This window comes from Somniosus microcephalus, chromosome 11 (assembly GCF_052327205.1).
Source record: "Somniosus microcephalus isolate GS21.2 chromosome 11, FLI_Smic_1.0, whole genome shotgun sequence".
NCBI lineage: Eukaryota > Metazoa > Chordata > Chondrichthyes > Squaliformes > Somniosidae > Somniosus > Somniosus microcephalus.
This window is the reverse complement of record NC_140997.1, coordinates 32,448,285-32,471,742: the sequence shown is the minus strand read 5'-3', so window position 1 is coordinate 32,471,742 and position 23,458 is coordinate 32,448,285.

The following is a 23,458-nucleotide window of genomic DNA, read 5'->3' as shown; positions in this document are numbered from 1 at the left end:
TCATCCAGAAGAGAACAGCTGTCAGTATGCCAGGGGACAGTGATGTGTGGATCCCGAGTGGTGATTCCACCCAAGTTAAGGGAGAGAGTGCTAAATGAGCTTCATGAAGGTCATCTGGGAGGGGTGAAAATGAAAAGCCTTGCAAGGGCTTATGTGTGGTGGCCGGGGATCGATCAACAAATCGAGGACTTAACCAAGAGCTGCTCAGGATGCCAGAAGGTCCAAAATGTACCACCACGTGCCCCTCTACATCCATGGGAGTGGCCCTCCTCTCCATGGCAACGGGTGCATATTGATTTTGCTGGTCCATTCATGGACTCAATGTTCTTAATAGCAGTGGATGCTCACTCGAAATGGCCTGAGGTGATAAAAATGTCCTCAACCACTACAGAGAAAACGATTGCAGTCCTACGGACCATATTTGCCAGGAACGGCTTGCCAGAGCAGATTTGCTCTGATAATGGACCACAGTTTGTGTCCGAAGTGTTTCGGAAATTTATGAGAAGGAACGGGGTAAGGCATTACACATCTGCCCTGTATCATCCAGCCACAAATGGATTGGCTGAGAGGTTCGTACAAACCTTTAAAAAGGCGATAAAGGCCATGTGCGACGATGAAATTCCACTACAGCATAAGGTGGACAATTTCCTATTAGCCTACAGAAATGCGACACATGCAGTTACCAACCAGACCCCGGCCATGATGTTCTTTAACCGAAGGTTGAGATCTCGTCTGGATTTGCTCAGACCAAATGTGCGAAGAAATGTTGAGGATAAACAATTCCAGCACATCAATGAGAAGCCGACAAGGAGCTTCAATGTAGGACAACCAGTCTTGGCCCGTGACTACCGAACAGAGAAATGGCAACCCGGAACGATATGCACAAGGCAGGAGCCATTAATGTACACAGTGGATGTCGGGGAGAACATTGTGAGATGCCACGTTGATCAGATCTTAGCATCACAGGAACGAGTCAACCCCGTGTCTCGAGTACCTGGGGATGAACCCGACATACCGGTAGCATCTACCTCAGAACCAGTAGCAGTGGAAACTGATGAACTAACCGACGAAAAGGGGCCAGAATTGCCTCCGCACCAAGAACAAGAACCTCAGGAAAGGCGCTATCCAGAAAGGATCAGGAAGCCACCCCAAAGACTGAATCTATAAATGGACTATTTTTGTTTAATGTGCATGTTAAAGTGTTAATTGTTATTTGAATATTATGGGTACTGCTAATCTAAAAGGGGAGGAATTGTAGTGTATGTACCTTTAAGAGAGAACTACTTTTACAGCTCCTGTATACTGTAGTACCGGCTGTGACCACACCTGTATATAAGCCTTCAGCATGCCTCTGTACCCCCAGTCTTGAGACTACCCCACTCCAGTAAACACCTGTTGATTGTTAAGTTACAGCATCCGTGTAGTTATTTGAAAACATCATACTCTCAGAATCACGGATCTAACAACCTCCAAGTTCCCCTCCAAGTCACACACCATCCTGACGTAGAAGTATACCGCCATTCCATCATCGTCGCTGGGTCAAAATCCTGGAACTCCCTCCCTAACAGCACTGTGGGGGTACCTTCACCACACGTACTGCAGCGGTTCAAGAAGGTGGCTCACCACCACCTTCTCGAGGGCAATTAGGGATGGGCAATAAATGCTGGCCTTGCCAGCGACACCCACATCTCATAAGCGAACAAAAAAAAATTGCAGTGTGGGGAATCATGTGTGCAAACCTGGACTCTGTCGTTACCATAGGGCGATATTTAATCAGGGACAATAGTTTTAGAGTGCCACAAGCTGAAATGTATTGCATGGCTAAGTGCTGCATCAAAAGAGAATCTGGAATTGCAACTGCCACACTCTCACTCCACAGGTCAAGCAAATACTGCGGATGCTGCAAATCTGAAATAAAAACAGAAAGTGTTGGAAACGCTGAGCGGGTCAGACAGCACCTGTGGAGAGACAGGTAGGATTGATTAACATTTCAGGTTGATGGCCTTTTGTCAGAATCCTACTATTTAACAGCCCTTTCAAAGAAGAAATACGATTAAGACTTTATGAAACGAAACAACAACAAAAAGTACACCAACCGTTACCATAAATACAGCCTGGTGCTTTGATGGGGTTTAATATTGAAGGGATTGCCTTTGGAACAGATATTTCAAGTGACAGACAGCAGAGTACACAGGAGCTCGGGGTGCTTTCTGTTTGATTGTTTGTGTGCGTGTGTGCACTGCAGCAATTTATGTTTAAAACCAGGCTGTGAATGTTGTCCAGCAAGGTGCCAGACAGTGGCAAATTGACAAATTTGCAGTAGGTCTTGCCCCTGTTTTATAAATATAGTAGTCTGGAAAAGAGAATGGACAACAGTTGTGTTTGCTGTATTGTAGACATGTTAGGACATTTCTGTAATAGAAAATCATTTCCCTGGAGATTGATATTTCATCACTGTTCCACCCTCAGTGCTGAGACTTGGTTGATTTCCTGGCAGTTTACCAGCTGATGTTTTTATGGCTGAATTCACTGAGCATGCATGTACAATCAAACTGGATCCATGAGGTAAGTGCCTTTACAGCACTGCTTGTGGGCCAGGAGGAGCTGGAATATTTCCCGTGGGCCAACAAGCTTACCAGCTTCCAGCTCCGTGATCGCCAACACCCCACCACCACCATCTCACCCTCCATCACCATCTCACCCCTCCCACCACCATCTCACCCCTCCCACCACCATCTCACATCCCTGACCACCATCTCTCTCCCTGACCACCATCTCGCCCCTCCCACCACCATCTCACATCCCTGAGCACCAGCTCACCCCGACCCCCATCTCGCCCCTCCCACCACCATCTCACATCCCTGACCACCAGCTCACCCCCGACCCCCATCTCGCCCCTCCCACCATCATCTCACATCCCTGACCACCATCTCACCCCCGACCCCCATCTCGCCCCTCCCACCACCATCTCACCCCACCACCACCATCTCACCCTCCATCACCAACTCACCGCTCCCACCACCATCTCACCCCTCCCACCACCATCTCACATCCCTGACCACCATCTCGCTCCCTGACCACCATCTCGCCCCTCCCACCACCTCACATCCCTGACCACCAGCTCACCCCCGACCCCCATCTCGCCCCTCCCACCACCATCTCACATCCCTGACCACCAGCTTACCCCCGACCCCCATCTCACCCCTCCCACCATCATCTCACATCCCTGACCACCATCTCACCCCCGACCCCCATCTCGCCCCTCCCACCACCATCTCACCCCACCACCACTATCTCATCCCCCCTGTTGCGTCCGTGTATAATAAGACACAGACTGCGGAGAAAGGTACAACAGGTGTTTACTCAACGTGGCTCAGACTGCAACTGATCTGTACAGATTAATACTCAGTCCTATATACAGGTGTGGTCACTGCCGGTACTGCAGTATACTTGAGCTGTAAAACATAGTTCCCCCCTTAAAGGTATATACATTACAATTCCTCCCCTTTTAAATTAACAGTACCACAACACTCATTTAACAATTAAATATCAAACTAATTACAATTAACACTTTTAACATGCAACATTAGCTGAAAATAGTCTATTTTTATATTCAGTCTTTGGGGAGGCTTCCTGATCCTTTCTGGATAGCGCCTTTCCCGAGTGTCTTGCTCTTGGTGCGGAGGCGATTCTGGCCCCCTGTCATCGGTTGGTTCATCAGCTTCCGATGCTACTGTTTCTGGGGTAGATGCGGCCTGTATGTCGGGTTCATCACCAGGTACGTATGGGCGAGGCATGGGGTTGACTTGTTCCTGTGACTCAAGGATCTGGTCAGCATGGCGTCTCACGATGCTCTCCCCAACGTCCACTGTGTACATTAGTGGGCCCTGCCGTGTGCATATCGTTCCTGGCTGCCATTTTTCTGTTCAGTAGTCGCGGGCCAAGACTGGTTGCCCTACATTGAAGCTCCTTGTTGGCTTCTCATGGATGTGCTGGAATTGCTTACTCTCAACATCTCTTCGTACGTTTGGTCTGAGCAAATCCAGGCGAGATCTTAACCTTCGGTTAAAGAACATCATGGCTGGGGCCTGGTTGGTGACTGCATGTGTCGCATTCCGGTAGGCGAACAGGAAATTGTCCACCTTGTGCTGCAGCGGAATGTTGTCATTGTACATAGCCTTTATTGCCTTCTTAAAGGTTTGTACGAACCTCTCAGCCAATCCCATTTGTGGCTGGATGATACGGGGCGGATGTGTAATGCCTTACCCCATTCTTTTTCAAGAATCTCTGGAACTCTTCTGACACAAACTGTGGTCCGTTGTTGGAGCAAATCTGTTCTGGCAAGCCATTCCTGGCAAAAATGGTCCGTAGGACTGCAATAGTTTTCTCCGTGGTGGTGGAGGACATTTTGATGACCTCAGGCCATTTCGAGTGCGCATCCACGGCTATTAAAAACATTGAGTCCATGAATGGACCAGCAAAATCAATATGCACCCGTTGCCATGGAGATGAGGGCCACTCCCATGGGTGTAGAGGGGCCTGTGGTGGTGCATTTTGGACTTTCTGGCATCCTGAGCAGCTCTTGGTCAGGTCCTCGATTTGTTTATCGATTCCCGGCCACCACACATAAGCCCTGGCTAGGCTTTTCATTTTTACCCCTCCCAGATGACCCTCATGAAGCTCATTGAGCACTCTATCCCTTAACTTGGGTGGAATTACCACTCGGGATCCACACATCAAGGTCCCCCGGCACACTGACAGCTGTTCTCTCCTTGTTGCGAATGCTGGCAACAGTGAGTCGCCATGTGCTGGCCATCCCTTCACCGTCAAATCATATACCCGAGACAGTGTCGGGTCATTTCGGGTTTCCTTTTCGATACAAGCGTTAGTTACCGGTAGGTATTCAACTATAGTCGAATGGAATATTTCGACAGGATCCACTGCTGGTGCTTCCTCCGCAGTAGGCAGTGGCAGGCGTGATAGCCCATCAGCATTTCCATGCTGTTTCGTGCCCTTATATTTAATCTCATAGTGGTGCGCCCCTAGAAAAAGTGACCATCTTTGTAGTCGTTGCGCAGTCATCACCGGAACGCCCTTCTTTGGATTAAAAATGGAGACAAGAGGCTGGTGATCAGTCAGCAAGGTGAATTTCTGCCCGTGCAGATAGTGATTGAACTTTTTCACTCCCCACACTAGGCTGAGGGCCTCCCTGTCAATCTGGGCGTAGTTACGCTCGGCTGAGGTTAGTGATCGTGACGCAAAGGCTATTGGCCTCTCTGAGCCGTCCGAGAATTTGTGCGACAGCACCGCTCCAATGCCGCAGGGTGACGCATCACATGCCAACCAAATTGGTAATGCCGGGTTGTAATGGGCCAATACCTCTTTCGATGTGTTTAGTGTTTTGCTCTTCTGGAAAGCTCGTCTACATTCGTCACTCCACTTCCATGGCACCCCAGTTTGCAGTAGGGTGTTCAGTGGGTGTAGTATTGTAGACAAATTTGGCAAGAACTTATGGTAGTAGTTTACCAGCCCGAGGAACGACCTCAGTTGTGACACATTTTCAGGTGCTGGAGCCTTGACTACTGCCTCAATCTTCTCTGGGGACTTATGTAACCCCTCTTTATCGATAACGTGGCCACAATACGAGATCTGTTTTCTAGAAAACTCGCATTTGGGGCGGTTAGCTCGGAGCCCATATTCCTGCAATCTAGTGAGCACCTGCTCCAGGTTGGCAAGGTGATCACTGTCATTTTCGCCCGTGACCAGGATGTCGTCCAAATAACACTGGGTCCCTGGGATCCCTTGCAGGACTTGTTCCATTGCTGTCTGCCAAATAGCCGGAGCAGATGCTACCCCGAATACCAGCCGGTTGTATTAGTAGAGACCTTTATGGGTGTTGATTGTGAGGTATTTTTTTGATGCTTCTTCTACCTCCATTTGCAGATACGCCTGGGCCAGATCAATCTTAGTGAAGCGTTTCCCTCCAGATAGCGAGGCGAAAATATCTTCAATCCGCGGAAGTGGATATTGTACGGTGTGAAGGACCGGGTTCACTGTTACCTTAAAGTCCCCACAGATGCGAACCTTCCTTGGTTCCCCAGACGTGCTGCTCAACGACTTTTTCATCACAGGGACGATGGGTATCGCCCACTCGCTCCAGTCTACCTTGGACAGTACACCTGAACGTTCCAGACTCTCCAGCTCTGCTTCGACGGCTGGGCGGATCGCATAAGGTACCGGTCTGGCCTTAAAAAATTTTGGGCTTGCAATTTCTTCAATTTTAATCATCGCTGTCATGCCTTTTAGTGTTCTGAGTCCTTGCTGGAACACTTCTTTCGCGTCAGTTAGGATCTTTGACAGTCGCCCAGGTGTGACGTCGTCATCCTTTTTGTCAGCCACAGTCAGTGCCTGTATGGAATGCCAATCCAGTTGTATTTTCCGGATCCATTCACGTCCCAGTAATGGTGGTCCTCCATCTTGCAATACATACAGGTCTAGTTTTGGTGTTTCCTTGCCATTATATATAACGGTCACCCTTATTTTTCCTTTGGGGTAGACTTTTTGCCCCGTGTACATCTTCAAAATAATTTTTGTGCCTCTCAAGGGTATGTGTGAGAATAGCCGCTCGTAGTCCCGTCGGTTTATGACTGTTAGGGCTGATCCTGTGTCCAATTCCATCTTTAACTGGACTCCTGCTAACTTGAGAGTGACCCAAATGGTTCGGTGACCCTCCGTTGTGATCACATTATGTAGTTTCAGACAACTCAGTTCCCTGCTTTCGGAGTCGTTATCACTCTTTTGTTCGTCTGAACTATTCTCCGTCATGTTATGTACCTTCTGGTACTTTCCTTTGGTAGGTTTCTTATTGCTGGTTTTCTTTCCTGACCTGCAGACTCGTGCTATGTGTCCTACTTTTCCACACTGTCTGCACACTTTGTCTTTGAACCAGCAATCATTCTGGTCGTGTGTTGTTCTGCCGCAGCGATAGCACTTCTCTGTTCCATATGACATTTCGTTTGTGCCATATTCTTGCGGTCTCTGTTGTATCTCTGCAGCGCCCCGTGCTGCTGCTTCATATGATACCGCAATGCTGAAAGGCTTTTCCAGCGTAAGGTCCTTTTCAGATAAAAGCCGTTTCTGGGTTCCTTCACTTTGAAGCCCACACACAAACTTGTCCCTTAAGGTATCTGCCAGTCCCGCTCCAAACTGGCAGTGTTTCGATAGTTTGCGCAGTTCTGATAAATAATCAGCACTGCTTTCATCCTTATGCTGGTTCCGTTTGTGAAACTTGAATCTTTCTGCTATCAGCAGCGGTGTGGGGTTTAAAGGTTCCTTTAGTATCGTTACTATGTCTTCAAAACTCTTTTCCATTGGCTTCGTTGGGGTTACTAGATTTCATAATAAACCATACGTCTTTGCACCCATTAAATTTAACAATACCGACGCTTTCTTGTCATCTGACACCTCATTTGCCCTGCAGTACACCTCTATTCGTTTGACATATGTAGTCCAATCTTTGACTTCATTGTCAAATGCGGTGATACTGCCACTCTTCGGCATTTTGGGTGTGGTTTAAAATTGCGTCTCCCAATGGCTTAAAATGGCGTCTCCCGCGCTTTCCTTCCTCCCCCGCTGCTGCCGACGCCGCTCCCGGCGGTTCTCGTGGCAATGGCGGCACCCTGTAGGTTTCGCGCGCTTCTCCTGCGCTGCTGCCAATGCCGCTCTCAGCGGTCCTCGTGGCAATGGCGGCGCCTCGCGGGTTTCTGCGCGTCTCTCTCTCCCTCTCTCCGACGCTGCTCGGCCCCTGAACACCGGCTGCGCCCTGTGCGCTCTGCCCTCTCTCTCTCTCCCCCATCGACGCTGCTCGGCCCTTTGCTGTGCCGCTCGGTCGGGCTCTAGCCCGCCGCTGTCCAGGAAGCGTCTGCGCACTACCTATTGCCAGCCCGTTTCGCTGGACCACCTCGACTGGAAAACCAAGCCTGGCTCTCGACAGCCTCCCCCGCAATTCTCGAGTCTCTGCTGGATGACTGGGCGGTTGCCCGTGGTCGACGCCCGAGTCTCTGGCCTTGACCTCCAATCCACTGATCTCCAGGAACGAATCCCCGGGAGGTGATGCAGAGTTGCAGGTAGGTTCGAACCTGCCTCGTCGCCAATGTTGCGTCCATGTATAATAAGACACAGACTGCGGAGAACGGTACAACAGGTGTTTACTCAACGTGGCTCACACTGCAACTGATCTGTACAGATTACTACTCAGTGCTATATACAGGTGTGGTCACTGCCGGTACTGCAGTATACATGAGCTGTAAAACATAGTTCGCCCCTTAAAGGTATATACATTACACCCCCCAACCACCATCTCACTCCCCCACCGCCACCTCATCCCCCCCAACCACCAGCTCACCCCCGACCCCCATTTCGCCCCACCACCACCATCTCACTCCCCCACCACCATCTCATCCCCCCCAACCACCAGCTCACCCCCGACCCCCATTTCGCCCCTCCCACCACCATCTCACCCCATCACCACCATCTCATCCCCCCCCAACCACCAGCTCACCCCCCAACCACCAGCTCACCCCCCACCCCATCTCATCCCCCCACCACCATCTCATCCCCCACCACCAGCTCACCCCGACCCCCATTTTGCCCCTCCCACCACCACCTCGCCCCCCCCGACCACCATCTCACCCCCCGACCACCATCTCACCCGCCCGACCACCATCTCGCCCCTCTGATCTCTCCTCCCCCCACCACAAGACCCCCCGGCCACCATCTCTCCCTACCTGCTCCAAACTCAAATATTGGTGCCAATGTTTACTTAGGAATATACAAAAAGAACAGGAAAAGACCAGTGGTCCACCCAACCTGCCCTATCCAGACATGGTGCACTTTATTCAGGAGTGGAGCAAACGGCAGCACAGAGGCTGCTGTTTACAGGTTACTTTACCGATCTTTCAATGGTGGATGTCTGCCAGTCGCACAGACACACTTGTTTTGCAAAATGAGTGGCACCTCTTCACCTGCTTGCATCATAATACTTGCAACTTAACACCATTTTTTACATTGTACGATAGTGTTAGGATTTATCGATTTTCTTTAGTTTTACTGTTGTGCACTGCTTTATATGAAAATATTGTATGACCTGTGTGAGTTGCTGTAAGGAGATTTAGAGTATCAGACCCACATGAGTTATGAAAAAATGGTTAATTTATATATGGTCAAAATACACTAATGTAGAGATTTGGCCACATAGTAGCTTATTTCTAGTCAAATAATCAGGATTGACTGCAGACCAATATGGTGGATATGTGTTTAATCAGAGTTTAAGACTGAATATAACACACTAGTAATACAGCAAAAACATATGACCATGACAAGCATCTGGTACCAGTCCCGATCTGACAGACAGCTGGCATGCGTGAACAGTTCTTTGGCTTCTGGCCTCTCTCTCTCTCTCTCTCTTTAGAACCTCCAATGGTGAGCGTGGGATCACTCTCAAAAGAGCGTTCGACCAGCCCAACTTCTCTTTGGCTGTCCCCTCCACCGTCTCTATGGGCAAGCACTCGGGGTGTCGCTTTCATTCTCTTTTTAGGGGTGGGCCTGAGGCCAAGTTATTGACAAGACCATTTAATTTATAGAGGTTCCTCTAAAACCTCATCACCCAATGACAGTCAAGTTCTTTGTCTTGGTTCTTGGATGAAAGCCCTCTCCAAAAAGGGGGTCTCATTACTTCATCCAATTTATCTTATTGTTTAATCTTTCTGAAGGTTCTTCCTTTGGAATTTGTGTCTTATTTCTCTTGTCTCTATCCTCCTTGACCCAGCAAGTATAAGGCCCGGCCCTGTCCCTCTTTAATCAGGAGGCCCAAGCCAGAGCTGTCGCACCTTCATCTAGCAAATGGCCCATTCTAAGATGGATACCTTAGCCTCCTCAAATTCCTTTCATTCATAGGGCTGGATTTTCCAAGCCCCGAGGAGGCGGGCATGGGTAGGATAGCCGATAAAATCGGTGAAAGTGGGGGCGGATGGCAAACCCGCCCCCATCCCGCCTCCGTGCCCAGTTGCCAGGAGGCGGGAAGATGTGCAGCTTCGGGTCCCGTCTCCTGGAGGCGGGAAAGGCATTTAATCCTTTTAACTGCCTGTTAACAGGTGGTTAACAGGCAGAAAATAGGATTAGTGCCATTTTACCTTCACAGGTGAAGGCTTCCTGACCTCGGAGAACCCCGCCGGGTTGGAGGAGACGTGGAGGAGGTCTGCGCTGGTCAGAGGTGTAGAGGTGAGTGATGGATACAAGTGTGGATTGGTAAGTGTGTAAGGTGAGTGATAAGTTTAAAAAAGTATGCACTTACCTTGTTTTCTTTCTACAGCCTTTAGCCACGCTGGATGGGGAGAGCCAATATTCTCCTTGTCAATTTCACATAATGGTTGTTGGATCCTCCGATCTTACAGACATGTGAAATTTACAAATTTGAAAGGTTTGATGAGTCCACACCACAAAGCCTCATCGAACTAAAGAGAATGGCAGCTTCACAGAGCTGTCAAACGCTGTCATTTCTTTCAAGAAGTCTTGACAGATAGCATGTCTGACGTTGACGTGATCTGTCAGTGACTTCCTCCCTAATTGGCCTGCTGAGCCCACAGGGTGGGCTTAACAAGCTCAATCAGGGGAAAATCCCTCTGATTGGTCAGGCGAGGATGGAGGCGGGACATTGACACGACAAGCAGCAGTCCCGCCTCCAACTCGCCTTCATTCACAAAATCCAGCCCTATGTCTTTTCCTAATTAGCTTTTTATTATCTTCGCAAGCAGATCTGCTAAACAAACTCCTAATTCTATCTGTAGATATTATAGTATGGTTATTAGTAATAATAGAAGAAACATAGGTTGGGCCTTCACTGGCCAAATTAAAGATACATTAACAAAGGCAAAACCCTAACTTACAAACAACAGCCAGCTAGCCTGGCAGGGCGATCCTATGGGCCCCCATGTGGAATATTTATGCCTCCCCTAATCTAACTGATTAAAAAGACTGTGTCAAATTCTAATGCAAGTTTTCCAGGAAAATGAAACTTATCATTTAAACACAGTATTATTCATGTAGCCATATACATTTTTAGGCACCCCTAGTTTCTAACACTAGGGCCTTGAAAATCCAAACCGTGTCAATATATATTCCTAAAATAACATCAAAACAGTTCACAGCAGACTGGTCATTAAAACTAATGTAACTTCAGTAAATCCGAACACTGTAACACAATGTGCTTTCAAAGGTTACTCAGGACACAGTGGTACAGAATTTTTTCCCCCAAACGTTGTTGATTCTAAACACTGGGAATGAACAAGGCATCAACGTGCATAGTTTTTTTAGGAACAGTAAAAATGTGGAGCTGGAAAATCTCAAAAAGTGCAACAGCCCAAAAGCTTGAGTCAAACAGGATTGACTGAAATACCACATAGCTTAATAATCATAGAATCATACAGCACAGAAAGAGGCCATTCGTCCCATTATGCCTGTGTCAGCTCTTGATTTTTTTTCCTTTTAATAAGAACATAAGCAATAGGAGCAGGAATAGGCCACTTGGCCCCTCGAGCCTTTTCAAGTATATAACCAATTCTCTTTTGAAAGTTACTATTGAATCTGCTTCCACCACCCTTCAGGCAGTGCATTCCAGATCACAACAACTCGCTGCATAAAAGAATTTCTCCTCTCCTCCCTCTTACTCTTTTGCCCTTATCTTAATCCTGTGTCCTTCTGCCAGTGGAAACAGTTTCTCCTTATTTACTCAAAATCCTTCATGATTTTGAATACTTCTATTAAATCTCCCCTTAATCTTCTCTGCTCCAAGGAGAACAGCCCCAGCTTCTCTAGTCTCTCCACATAACTGAACTCCCTTATCCCTGGTATCATTCTGGTAAATCTCCTCTGCACCCTCTCCAAGGCCTTGACGTTCTTCCTAAAGTGTGGTGCCCAGAATTAGACACAATACTCTAGCTGAGGCCTAACCAGTAACTTATAAAGATTCATCATAACTTCCTTGCTTTTGTGCACTATGCCTCTATTAACAAAGCCAAGGACCCCGTATGCTTTTTTAACAGCTTAATCAATTGGTCCTGCCACCTTCAAAGATTTGTGTATGTGAACCCCCAGGTATTTCTGATCCTGCACCTGCTTTGAAATTGTACCATTTAGTTTATGTTGCCTCTTTTCATTCTTCCTCCCAAAATTCATATAATGTACGGAAGAGCATTTTAACTCATTATGCTTCAGAATATATGATGCTGTGGCGGAGACCACATAGGGACAATAACACAATGTATAGCCAATGCTGTTATATGTACCTAAACACAATTCACTATGTATAGCAATGTTGTGATATGTACATGCTGGGTTGGGTTATCGGTGCAAGGTCCCTTTAAGAGCGTCGGTAGCGTGATGACGTCATGACGTCGGTTGCGTGATGGATGTTATAACCCCTGCACGGGGCTGAGCCCTTCAGACCTCGTGGACGGTGATTAAAGACACATTTTGCCTTTGCTTAAACAAAAGTCTTTGCCTGTTGTTTTCTATCGACCCCAACATTGGTGACCCCGCTGCTCTTTTGGACGATTCCAAAGACCTCATCTGAAATGGCGATGAACGCCGTTTCCATCAAATTACCCGAGTTTTGGGAACAACAGGCTGCCGCTTGGTTCGCCCAGGCCGAGGCTCAATTTGCACTCTGGGACATCACCGCGGACGACACGAGGTACTACTACGGCGCCTCCGCTCTCGGCAGCTCCACCGCGGCCAGAGTCGTGACCCTGCTCGAGAACCCCCTGGAGCTCAACAAATGCGATACGCTGAAAGCGCACCTCTTACAAACTTTCGGACTCACCGAAGCCGAACACGCACACCGGCTTCTCTCTCTACCCGGGCTTGGCGACTCCAAGCCCTCGGAGCTGATGGACCACATGCTGGCCCTCCTGGGCACACACAGGCCGTGCTTCCTCTTCAAGGAACTGTTCCTTCAACAGCTGCCAGGTCAGGTATGGTCGGCTTTAGCCAACTCTTCCACTACCGATTTCCGTGACCTGGCCAAGGAGGCCGACAAATTTTTCTCCGCCGGGCAACAGTACTGCATGGCCACGCGGAGCCCTGCCCCCACTGATACAGCCCAACGGCGGCAACCCTCAAGCCTCTGCTTGACCATGCGCAGTTCGGCCGCAAAGCCAAGAAGTGCCGGCCCCCATGCAGTTTTCCCGCGTCGAAACAAACTAAAGACCACTCGTCGGCGACTATGGCTGTCGGCCGTTCAGGCAGTGATATACCTATCAATTCATCCAATGAAAAGCGACGAGTTAAGACAGTAACTATAGGTTTTTATTGGCTAAATAACAGAGCCCACCCTCGTGGGTGATCGGATCCAACAAGGAGGAATACCAGCCAGTCGACCACCTTTATACCTGGGCAAGTAGGTGGAGCCATGGGCGGAGTCAGCAGTGGTCAGCCCAGGTATAACAGCGTGACAAGAGGCGACCTCGTGTAGTGATACAACAGTGTAAAGAGTGATAACCATAGTGTAACGATATAACCGTGATAACCATAGTGTAATGATAGTGAACGATAAAAGTGGTTTACCACATTCACCCCTTGTTTAGATTTGAGTCCGGCGGGGTGAAGTGTACTACCAGTTCGGGTATGTCAGTCTGTCCGGAGGCCTCGTAAGCCTTTCCGATCATCGCAGCAGCGGCGGCGGTGATGCAGTATCCGATGTTAATGCTGGTGTCTGCGTGGTCGGCAAAGGCTCGTGGGGTTCCGGCATGCTGTCTACCTGGGCTGGATTTGGGGGGGTGGTGGGGGGTAATGGTGGTGTCTCAGGGATGCCCGAGGGTGCGAGGTCTCGTAAGGAGACTGTGTCCTCCCGCCCGTCTGGGTATGCCACATAGGCGTACTGGGGGTTGGCGTGCAGGAGGTCCACCCTCTCGACCAGGGGGTCCGTTTTATGGGCCCTCGCGTGCTTTCGCAGCAAGATGGGCCCCGGAGAGGTCAGCCAAGTTGGTAGCGTGGTTCCCGTAGTCGACTTCCTGGGGAAAACAAACATTCGTTCATGGGGGGTGGCGTTAATGGCAGTGCAAAGCAGTGACCGGATGGAATGCAGCACTGCCGGGATGACTTCCTGCCAGCGAGAGGTTGGGAGGCCCTTGGACTTTAAGGCTAAGAGAACGGCCTTCCAGACAGTCGCGTTCTCTCTTTCCACCTGGCCGTTCCCTCGGGGGTTGTAGCTGGTGGTCCTGCTTGCAGCAATACCTCTCGCTAGTAGGAACTGGCGAAGTTCCTCGCTCATGAAGGAGGAGCCCCGGTCGCTATGTATATAGTTCGGGAACCCGAACACGGCGAAGAGGTCGTTCAGGCATTTGATGACCGTGGTACTGGTCATGTCTGGGCAGGGGAAGGCAAAGGGGAAACGGGAGTACTCGTCAATGATGTTGAGGAAGTACACATTACGGTCAGAGGACGGGAGGGGCCCCTTAAAATCGATGCTCAAGCGCTCGAAGGGGCGGGTGGCCTTGATCAGGCTTGCTCTGTCCGGCCTAAAGAAATGCATTCGGCACAGGTCTGGCAGTTCCTGGTCATGGTCCTGACCTCCTCGATGGAGTAGGGCAGGTTGCGGGCCTTAATGAAGTGGTAAAGTCTGGTGACTCCGGGGTGGCAGAGGTCGTTGTGGAGGGTCTGCAGTCTATCAATTTGCACGTTGGCGCATGTACTTCGTGATAGAGCATCTGGGGGTCCGTTCAGTTTACCAGGCCGGTACAAGATCTCATAATCATAGGTGGAGAGCTCGATTCTCCACCTCAAGATCTTGTCGTTCTTGATTTTGCCCCTCAGCTTGTTATTAAACATAAAAGCGACCGAACGCTGGTCGGTGAGGAGGGTAAATCGTTTGCCTGCCAGGTAATGCCTCCAGCGTCGTACAGCCTCCACGATCGCCTGGGCCTCCTTCTCGACCGAGGAGTGTCGGATCTCAGGGCCCTGGAGGGTCCTTGAGAAGAAGGCCACCGGTCTCCCCTCCTGATTAAGGGTTGCGGCTAGGGCGAAGTCGGATGCATCGCTCTCCACTTGGAAAGGGATAGACTCATCCACCGCGTGCATTGTGGCCTTAGCAATGTCTCCCTTAATGAGGGAGAAGGCTGCGCACGCTTCTGCCGTCAGGGGGAAGGAGGCGGACTTCATGAGGGGTCTGGCTTTGTCCGCATAATTCGGCACCCATTGGGCATAGTAGGCGAAGAGCCCCAGGGTCCTCTTCAGCGCCTTTGGACAGTGGGGGAGGGGAAGCTCCATGAGGGGGCGCATTCTTTCGGGGTCGGGGCTGATGACTCCGTTCTCTACTACGCAGCCGAGGATGGCAAGGCGCGAGGTGTTAAACACACATTTCTCCTTATTGTAGGTGAGGTTCAGCCGTTGGGCCGTACGGAGGAATCTCTCCAGATTAACATCATGGTCCTGCCGGTCGCGGCCGCAGATGGTGACGTTATCTAGATAGGGGAACGTGGCTTGCAGCCCGTTCTGGTCAACCATCCGGTCCAGCTCCATTTGGAAGACCGAAACCCCGTTGGTGACGCCGAAGGGAACCCTAAGGAAGTGGTAGAGGCGGCCATTCGCCTCGAAGGCGGTATACTGGCGGTCCTCAGGGCGGATAGGGAGTTGGTGGTAGGCCGACTTAAGGTCAATGGTAGAGAATATTCGGTACTGTGCAATCTGATTGACCATATCAGATATGCGGGGAAGGGGGTATGCGTCCAACTGGGTGTACCGGTTTATGGTTTGGCTGTAGTCGATGACTAGGCGGTTTTTATCGCCGGTCTTAATGACTACGACCTGGGCACGCCAGGGGCTGTTGCTCCTCTCGATGATGCCCTCTTTCAGGAGACGCTGCACCTCAGAGCTAATAAAAGCTCTGTCCCCGGCGCTGTACCGCCTGCTCTTGGTAGCGACGGGTTTACAGTCGCGGGTGAGGTTGGCGAACAGGGAGGGGGCGGAACCCTGAGGGTGGATAGGCCGCAGGTGGTACGCGGTGGGCGGTTTAAAGGCTGTTGGTTGTCGACTGTGAGTGGGGGGAGGGGTCCACCGTATGCCAAAGTGACACTTTGAAGGTGGGATTGGAAATCCAGCCCTAGTAGGACGGCAGCGCAGAGTTGGGGCAGGACGAGAAGTTTAAAATTTTTATACTCCGTGCCCCTAACCGACAGGGTCACAACACAGTATCCGCTGATGTCTGTTGAATGGGACCTCGACGCCATCGAGATCCGGTTGCGCGTTGGCTGGACAGTGAGGGAGTAGTGGCTCACCGTGTCTGGATGGATGAAACTCTCCGTGCTTCCGCTGTCGAACAGGCAGGTCGTGGCGTGGCCGTTTACTTTGATGTCCATCATGGACTTGGACAGGTGATGCGGGCGAGCTTGGTCCAGTGTGACGGAGGCTAGTGTATGGCTGAGCGAGCTGCTGTAGTCTGCGGGTGAGACTGCGGTCGGGTCTGGAGACAAGGTGGCGGTCGAGTGTGGTGAACAAAATGGCGGTGCCCACGACGTTGCATAAAATGGCGGAGAAGATGGCCGCCCCCACAACTCACATGAGGCACTGCCGGTGTCGGTGGCCTTGATCAAAGATGGCCGCCCCCACGACTCACACGAGGGGATACTGGCATCTGTGGCCTTGATGAAAGATGGCCGCCCCCACAACTCGCATGAGGCACTGCTGGCGTCTGTGGCTTTCCCCCTGCAGGCCTTCGCGAAGTGGCCTTTCTTGTGGCAGTCGGAGCAGGTCGCGTTTCTTGCAGGGCAGCGCGCCCTCGGGTGTTTCGCCTGGCCACAGAAAAAGCAGCCGGCGGCCCGATCGCGGGGCTCCGATGTCGCAGCCGGTACCAGGGGTGGCGGTCCCGATCGGGTCCGGGACGCCGACGCTGAGGTAGGTCCCAGAGGCGGCGGTGCGAGGGGTATTGTGGTCGGGGTCGGGCCCGAGTCCCAGGGTCGCGCAGCACAGTACCTGGAATACGCCTCGAGGTCCCGATGGGCCACTTCCAGAGAGCGAGCGAGGGCTGCAGCTGTGTTCAGGTCGAGGTCCTTTGATTCGAGCAGTCTTTGCCGTGAGTAGTCGGACCGAAGGCCTTTCACGAAGGCATCGCGGATATTCTCTTCAGTATTTTCTGCAGCCGTTACAGCTTTAAAGTCACAGTCCCTGCCGAGTGTTTGTAGCGCCCGTAAAAATTCATCTACAGACTCTCCTGGCTGTTGCGGGCGGGATCTTAGGAGATGTCTGGCATACATAGAATTTACCGGGCTCCGGTACTGCTCTTTCAGCAGGTTGAGGGCGGCCTCGTATGTAGTAAGGTCCTGGATGAGTGCAAATACTTTAGGGCTCACTTGGGCGGTCAGAACTCTTAGTTTGGATCTCTGAGGCACGCCGGATTCTCCCAGGTAGGATTCGAAACAGCTCAGCCAGTGTTTGAAGTCGAGGGCTGAGTTTGCTGCCTGTGGGTTTAGATCCAGGTACGGCGGTCGGAGGGCTCGCAGCCAGGCCGGCTGCTGTGGCTGTTGTAGCTGGGCGTCTGACTGGTCATTTGGCTGCTCCGTTAAAGACATTTCAAAATTTAGCCAATAAAATTGATATACCTATCAATTCATCCAATGAAAAGCGACGAGTTAGGACAGTAACTATAGGTTTTTATTGGCTAAATAACAGAGCCCACCCTCGTGGGTGATCGGATCCAACAAGGAGGAATACCAGCCAGTCGACCACCTTTATACCTGGGTAAGTAGGTGGAGCCATGGGCGGAGTCAGCAGTGGTCAGCCCAGGTATAACAGCGTGACAAGAGGCGACCTCGTGTAGTGATACAACAGTGTAAACAGTGATAACCATAGTGTAACGATATAACCGTGATAACCATAGTGTAACGATAGTGAACGATAAAAGTGGTTTACCACAGGCAGTTTGTTGTTTATTACAGACACCAACTCCGGACGTCGTTTCCTTTACGACACGGGCGCCCAGGTGAGCATCCTGCCCGCGTCAACCATAGACATTCAAGGCGGGAACCACGGCCCCGTCCTCGAAGCCGCCAACGGCAGTTCCATCCGCACCTTCGGGAAACGGAACGTGGCGCTTTGTTTTGGCGGGCAGCGGTTCACATGGGACTTTGTCACGGCAAAAGTGTCCACCCCCCTTCTCGGCGCTGACTTCCTCTGCGCCAATGGCCTTTTGGTGGACGTCAAGAACCGACGTCTCATCAACACGGAAACCTTCAGCTCGCTCCCATGTTCCCTCAGCGGGTCCAGCACGACGCAGTTGTCCAGCGCACTCTCGGCCTCCGACAAGTTTCCCCACCACCTCGCCCAGTTCCCGGAACTCACGAAGCCCACGTTCTCGTCTGCCGCCACCAAACACGGGGTAGAACACCACATCTCGACCACCGGTCCGCCCGTCTACGCCCGCGCTCAGCGCCTCGACATGGGGAAGCTCGCCATCGCTAAAGCCGAGTTCGACACCATGGAGCGCCTTGGCATCATCTGCCGGTTGAACAGTCCATGGGCTTCGCCCCTCCACATCGCCCCGAAACCAGGCGGCGGGTGGCGCCCGTGCGGAGATTACCGGCGCCTCAAAGACGTGACGACCTCCGACCGCTAACCGCTTCCACATATCCAGGACTTTTCTGCCCGCCTGGCCGGGAAAGTGGTATTCTCAAAAGTGGACCTCGTCCGGGGTTACCACCAGGTCCCTGTCCGGCTGCAGGACGTCCCGAAAACCGCGGTGATCACCCCGTTCGGACTATTCAAATTTCTCCGCATGCCATTCAGCCTCAAAAACGCCGCACAGGCTTTTCAACGCCTAATGGACACCGTGTTACGGGACCTGACATTCCTATTCGTATACCTGGACGACATCCTCATCGCCAGCGCCTCCAGGACGGAGCATGTGCCCCACCTCCGGACTCTCTTCAACCGACTCAGCCAACACGGCCTAATCGTCAACCTGGCCAAGTGCCAGTTCGGGCTGTCCTCGATCGACTTTCTCGGGCACCGCATCACGAAGGACGGGGCGGTGCCACTGCCATCGAAAGTGGAGGCCGTGATGGACTTCCTACGACCCCCTCACCATGAAGGCCCTGCAGGAGTTTTTGGGCATGGTGAACTTCTACCATCGTTTCGTCCCCCGAGCAGCCCGGCTTATGCGGCCCCTTTACGAGGCCCTCAAAGGCAAGCCCGACAAGCTCGCCGTTGACTGGTCCGATGAGATGGCCAATTCTTTCACGGACATGAAAAGGGCCCTGGCTAACGTGACCATGCTGGTGCATCCGTTACCTGATGCGCCGATCGCTCTCACCACCGACGCCTCGGACTATGCGGTCGGTGCCGTCCACGAACAGTGGGTCAACGGCACCTGGCAGCCGCTCGCCTTCTTCAGCCGGCAGCTCCGCCCCAACGAGCGGAAGTACAGCGCCTTTGATCACGAGCTTCTCGGCCTCTACCTCGCCGTCCGACACTTCCGTTTCCTGCTGGAGGCCCGCCCGTTCATGGCATTCGTGGACCACAAACCGTTGACCTTCGCCATGGCCAAAGCCTCTGAGCCGTTGTCGGCCCGTCAGCAACGCCAGTTGGCCTTCATCTCGGAGTTTACAACGGACATCCAGCATGTGGCTGGGAAAGAAAACCCCGTCGCCGACTGTCTCTCCCGAGCCGTCGCCAGCACCGTACACCTCGGCATCGACTACACCTGCATGGCGGCCGACCAGGCCTCCGACCCGGACGTCCAGGCCTACAGGATGGCGGTCACGGGCCTTCAACTGGCGGACGTCGCGTTCGACTCTGCCGGCACCACACTCCTGTGCGACGTCTCCGTTGGGCAGCCATGCCCTGTTGTGCCCGAAGGGTGGAGACGGCAAGTTTTCGATGCCGTCCATAATCTTTCCCACCCGGGCAGGAAGCCGTCACAGAAGCTGGTGGCGGCTAAGTTCGTCTGGCATGGGCTCCGGAAAGACGTTCGCGACTGGGCCAGCAACTGCGTGGTTTGCCAACGCTCGAAAGTACATCGCCATACTAAGGCCCCATTGGCGCCTTTCGCGGTGCCCGAGAGGCGGTTCGACCATGTTAATGTGGACCTGGTGGGGCCCCTGCCACCCTCCCGCTGGTTCACCCACCTCCTCACAATGGTCGACAGAACCACCCGATGGCCGGAAGCTGTTCTGCTGTCTTCAACGACGTCCGCCGATGTGGCTCGGGCGTTCATCAGCACTTGGATCACCCGGTTCGGCGCCCCATCTGACGTCTCCTCCGACCGGGGGCCCCAGTTCACGTTAGAGCTCTGGAACACTGTCGCCCGAGGCCTCGGGTTGAGACTCCCCCGCACCACAGCATACCACCCTCAGGCTAACGGGCTGTGCGAACGGTTTCATCGCTCCATAAAGGCCGCGCTCCGGGCCAGCCTCCGGGACGACAGTTGGATCGACAGACTCCCATGGGTCATGCTGGGACTCAGGACCGCTCCCAAGGAGGACCTCCAGTCCTCATCTGCCGAGCTCATCTACGGCCAGCCGCTACGGGTTCCCGGGGATTTCGTCCCCAATGCAACGGAACCTTGGTCCGCAGCCCGTCAGCGGTCCGACCTTCAGGACAACGCCAAGGTTTTCGCGCCAGTGCCCACGTCGCAGCACGGCCTCCTGCAGTCCCACATTCCGCTCGACCTTCGTGAGGCGGAGTACGTTTTCGTCCGCCACGACGCCCATCGGGGACCTCTTCAGCCACCCTATGAGGGACCATTTCGCGTCGTGGAAACCAGGGACAAGACCTTCATAGTGGATGTCGGCGGTAAGCCGGACTACATTTCCGTGGACTGTCTTAAGCCGGCCCACCTGGATCTGGACCGACCCGTTGAGTTGGCACAGCCCCCAAGGCGGGGCCGGCCTCCAGTATCCGCACCCTCAGTCCACTACCGAGCGCCTGAGGTCCCTCTGACGAAACCCCCGGTCCCCGCCCCGTAACTGAGGAGCCGTTCCGGCCGTGTGATCCGGCCCCCCCAACGACTGACATTGCCAGTGCTAGTGAATTCTGCGGGGACGTATGTGGCAGAGACTACATAGGGACAATAACACAATTTACAATGTATAGCCAATGCTGTTATATGTACCTAAACACAATTCACTATGTATAGCAATGTTGTGATATGTACATCCTGGGTTGGGTTATCGGTGCAGGGTCCCTTTAAGAGCGTCGGTTGCGTGATGACGTCATAGCCCCTGCACGGGGCTGAGCCCTTCAGACCTCGTGGATGGTGATTAAAGACACATTTTGCCTTTGCTTAAACAAAAGTCTCTGCCTGTTGTTTTCTATCGACCCCAACAATGCTTTCTTGTTATACCAAAAAGAAAGACTTGCATTTATATAGCGCCTTTCACGACCACTGGATGTCTCAAAGCACTTTACAGTCAATGAAGTACTTTTGAAGTGGAGTCACTGTGGTAATGTGGGAAACGCGGCAGCCAATTTGCGCACAGCAAGCTCCCACAAACAGCAATGTGATAATGACCAGATAATGTTTTTGTTATGTTGGTTGAGGGAGAAATATTGGCCAGGACACCAAAATGAAAGTTAAAAGCAAGCATTTTGCAGCAACAACGGCTTCAGTGTGTGTTATGTTGTGATAAGCATAGTAAAGATAAAACAGGCATTGCAGACTATTAGATTGAAGGCAGAAAGCCACATTGTTTACTGTTTAATCTTAGTTGAGGTACAACATTGTCTAATCTATCATAATCACGGATACCATTAGTCACATTCTTACACAACTTCTGCCTTTCAAACTCGCATACTAATGCAGAGCAAATAATTTCATTAATTTAAAGGAATACTCAGGATTAAAGCTCTGTAAAGCCCAAGTAGGGTTGGTCCTGTGACAAGTGGGTGCCAGAAAGCACCCACTTTAATTAAACTAGCCCATATGTTGGGACGCACTTTCAAATGCTGAGGATGTTGCACTAAATGAGTCCTTAAGGAAATCCCTCAGAGGAGGTTCCTCATCTGACATTTTACTCTTTTCTCTTATAAGAGGAACGTTGATGCGGAAAGGGCCGGTTCTGTAGCCTGAGCCTCCTTGTTGGAGCTTAGTATTGGGGCTAACTTGAAACGAAAACTATTCTGGAGCTATTCTAGCTGTGTCAGAAGTCAGGGGTAATGAGCAGCAACCAGCACAATGGATTGTCTGGTAACTCAATCATTACTGATACCAACCAATGGCAGACATTGGGCTCATCTCTGACAGGCGGTTATATGGGCCCAAAAACTCCAGATGCCTTCTCAGCTGCCATAAAATCCACTGTGGAACAGAGTATGACTGGTCCATTTCTAAGGGAACGGTCTTGCAAATGTTCCTTGCCCACACTCAATTCTATATCTGATCTGAGAGTAGAAGAGTGTTTCTCTGTTGACCTGGACCTCAAGATTCTACGCGTTGAGAAGAATAAACTTTGAGTTTCTTCTAGCCAGGACTACCTACCAATGGATGGGAAAAAAATGTTGCGCTAAGGCATCACGTTTAAGAAGTTGCATGACAATGGAAGACAGCAAAAATAGCTGTTATCAAATCTGGGCTCTGGGATGAGTCCATCTCAATCAAAATGTATTTTAAACTCAGGAGCTGAAATGGGCAAGTGGTGAAAATGGAGGTTGCCTGGGGTTGACCCAATTATAGTAGCCAGAGCATGGTGCTTCCCACATGATGCAAGTGTAATTAGGCATAAGGGGGGAAAAATTCAGTTGGTAGCACCACCCGTTAGCGCCTTAAGAGGGCGCTAAGTGGGGCGCAAACCAACTAGCGCCCGGGCGTGGCACTGCCCACGCCTCCCGCAAAATGCAGCGGGAGGTTAGTGGTGGCGCTAACTGGTAGCGCTGCGCCGCTGGCGATGACGTCATTGGTGTGCGCAGCGCCCCGCTCACGCCCCGGCCACGATCTTCGGGAGTTCCCCGATTTACCGCCGGACGCTATGTCCAACAGGGTCAGGGGGGCGTACCTGCGGCCGGAGAGGCGCAATTTAAAGGCGAGGTGCAGGGCGGTCATTTTTGTTGCTGGCTGCCTGCCAGCACCTGCCTGCGCTCCCGTCCCCGGCCTCCTGACCACCCCCCCACCGCGCGGAGTGCCGGCTGCGCTCCAAGAGCCCGGCACTTCTCTTGGTTGCCGGGCTCTTTTGCCTGCACTCCCGATCCCCAGGGGCCCAGCTGGGCCCCAGGTCACGCTGCACAAGGCCCCTCTCCTTTAAGAAGGGGAGGTGTGGTGTGGAGATGCCGGTGTTGGACTGGGGTGGACAAATGTAAGAAGTCACACAACACCAGTTTATAGTCCAAGGCCTAGAAATTCAGTAGCGTTCGCCAGCCGTTAACGCCTTAAGAGGGGTAGATTTCCAGCGCTAGGCACTTAGCGCCCGGGCGCAGTCCG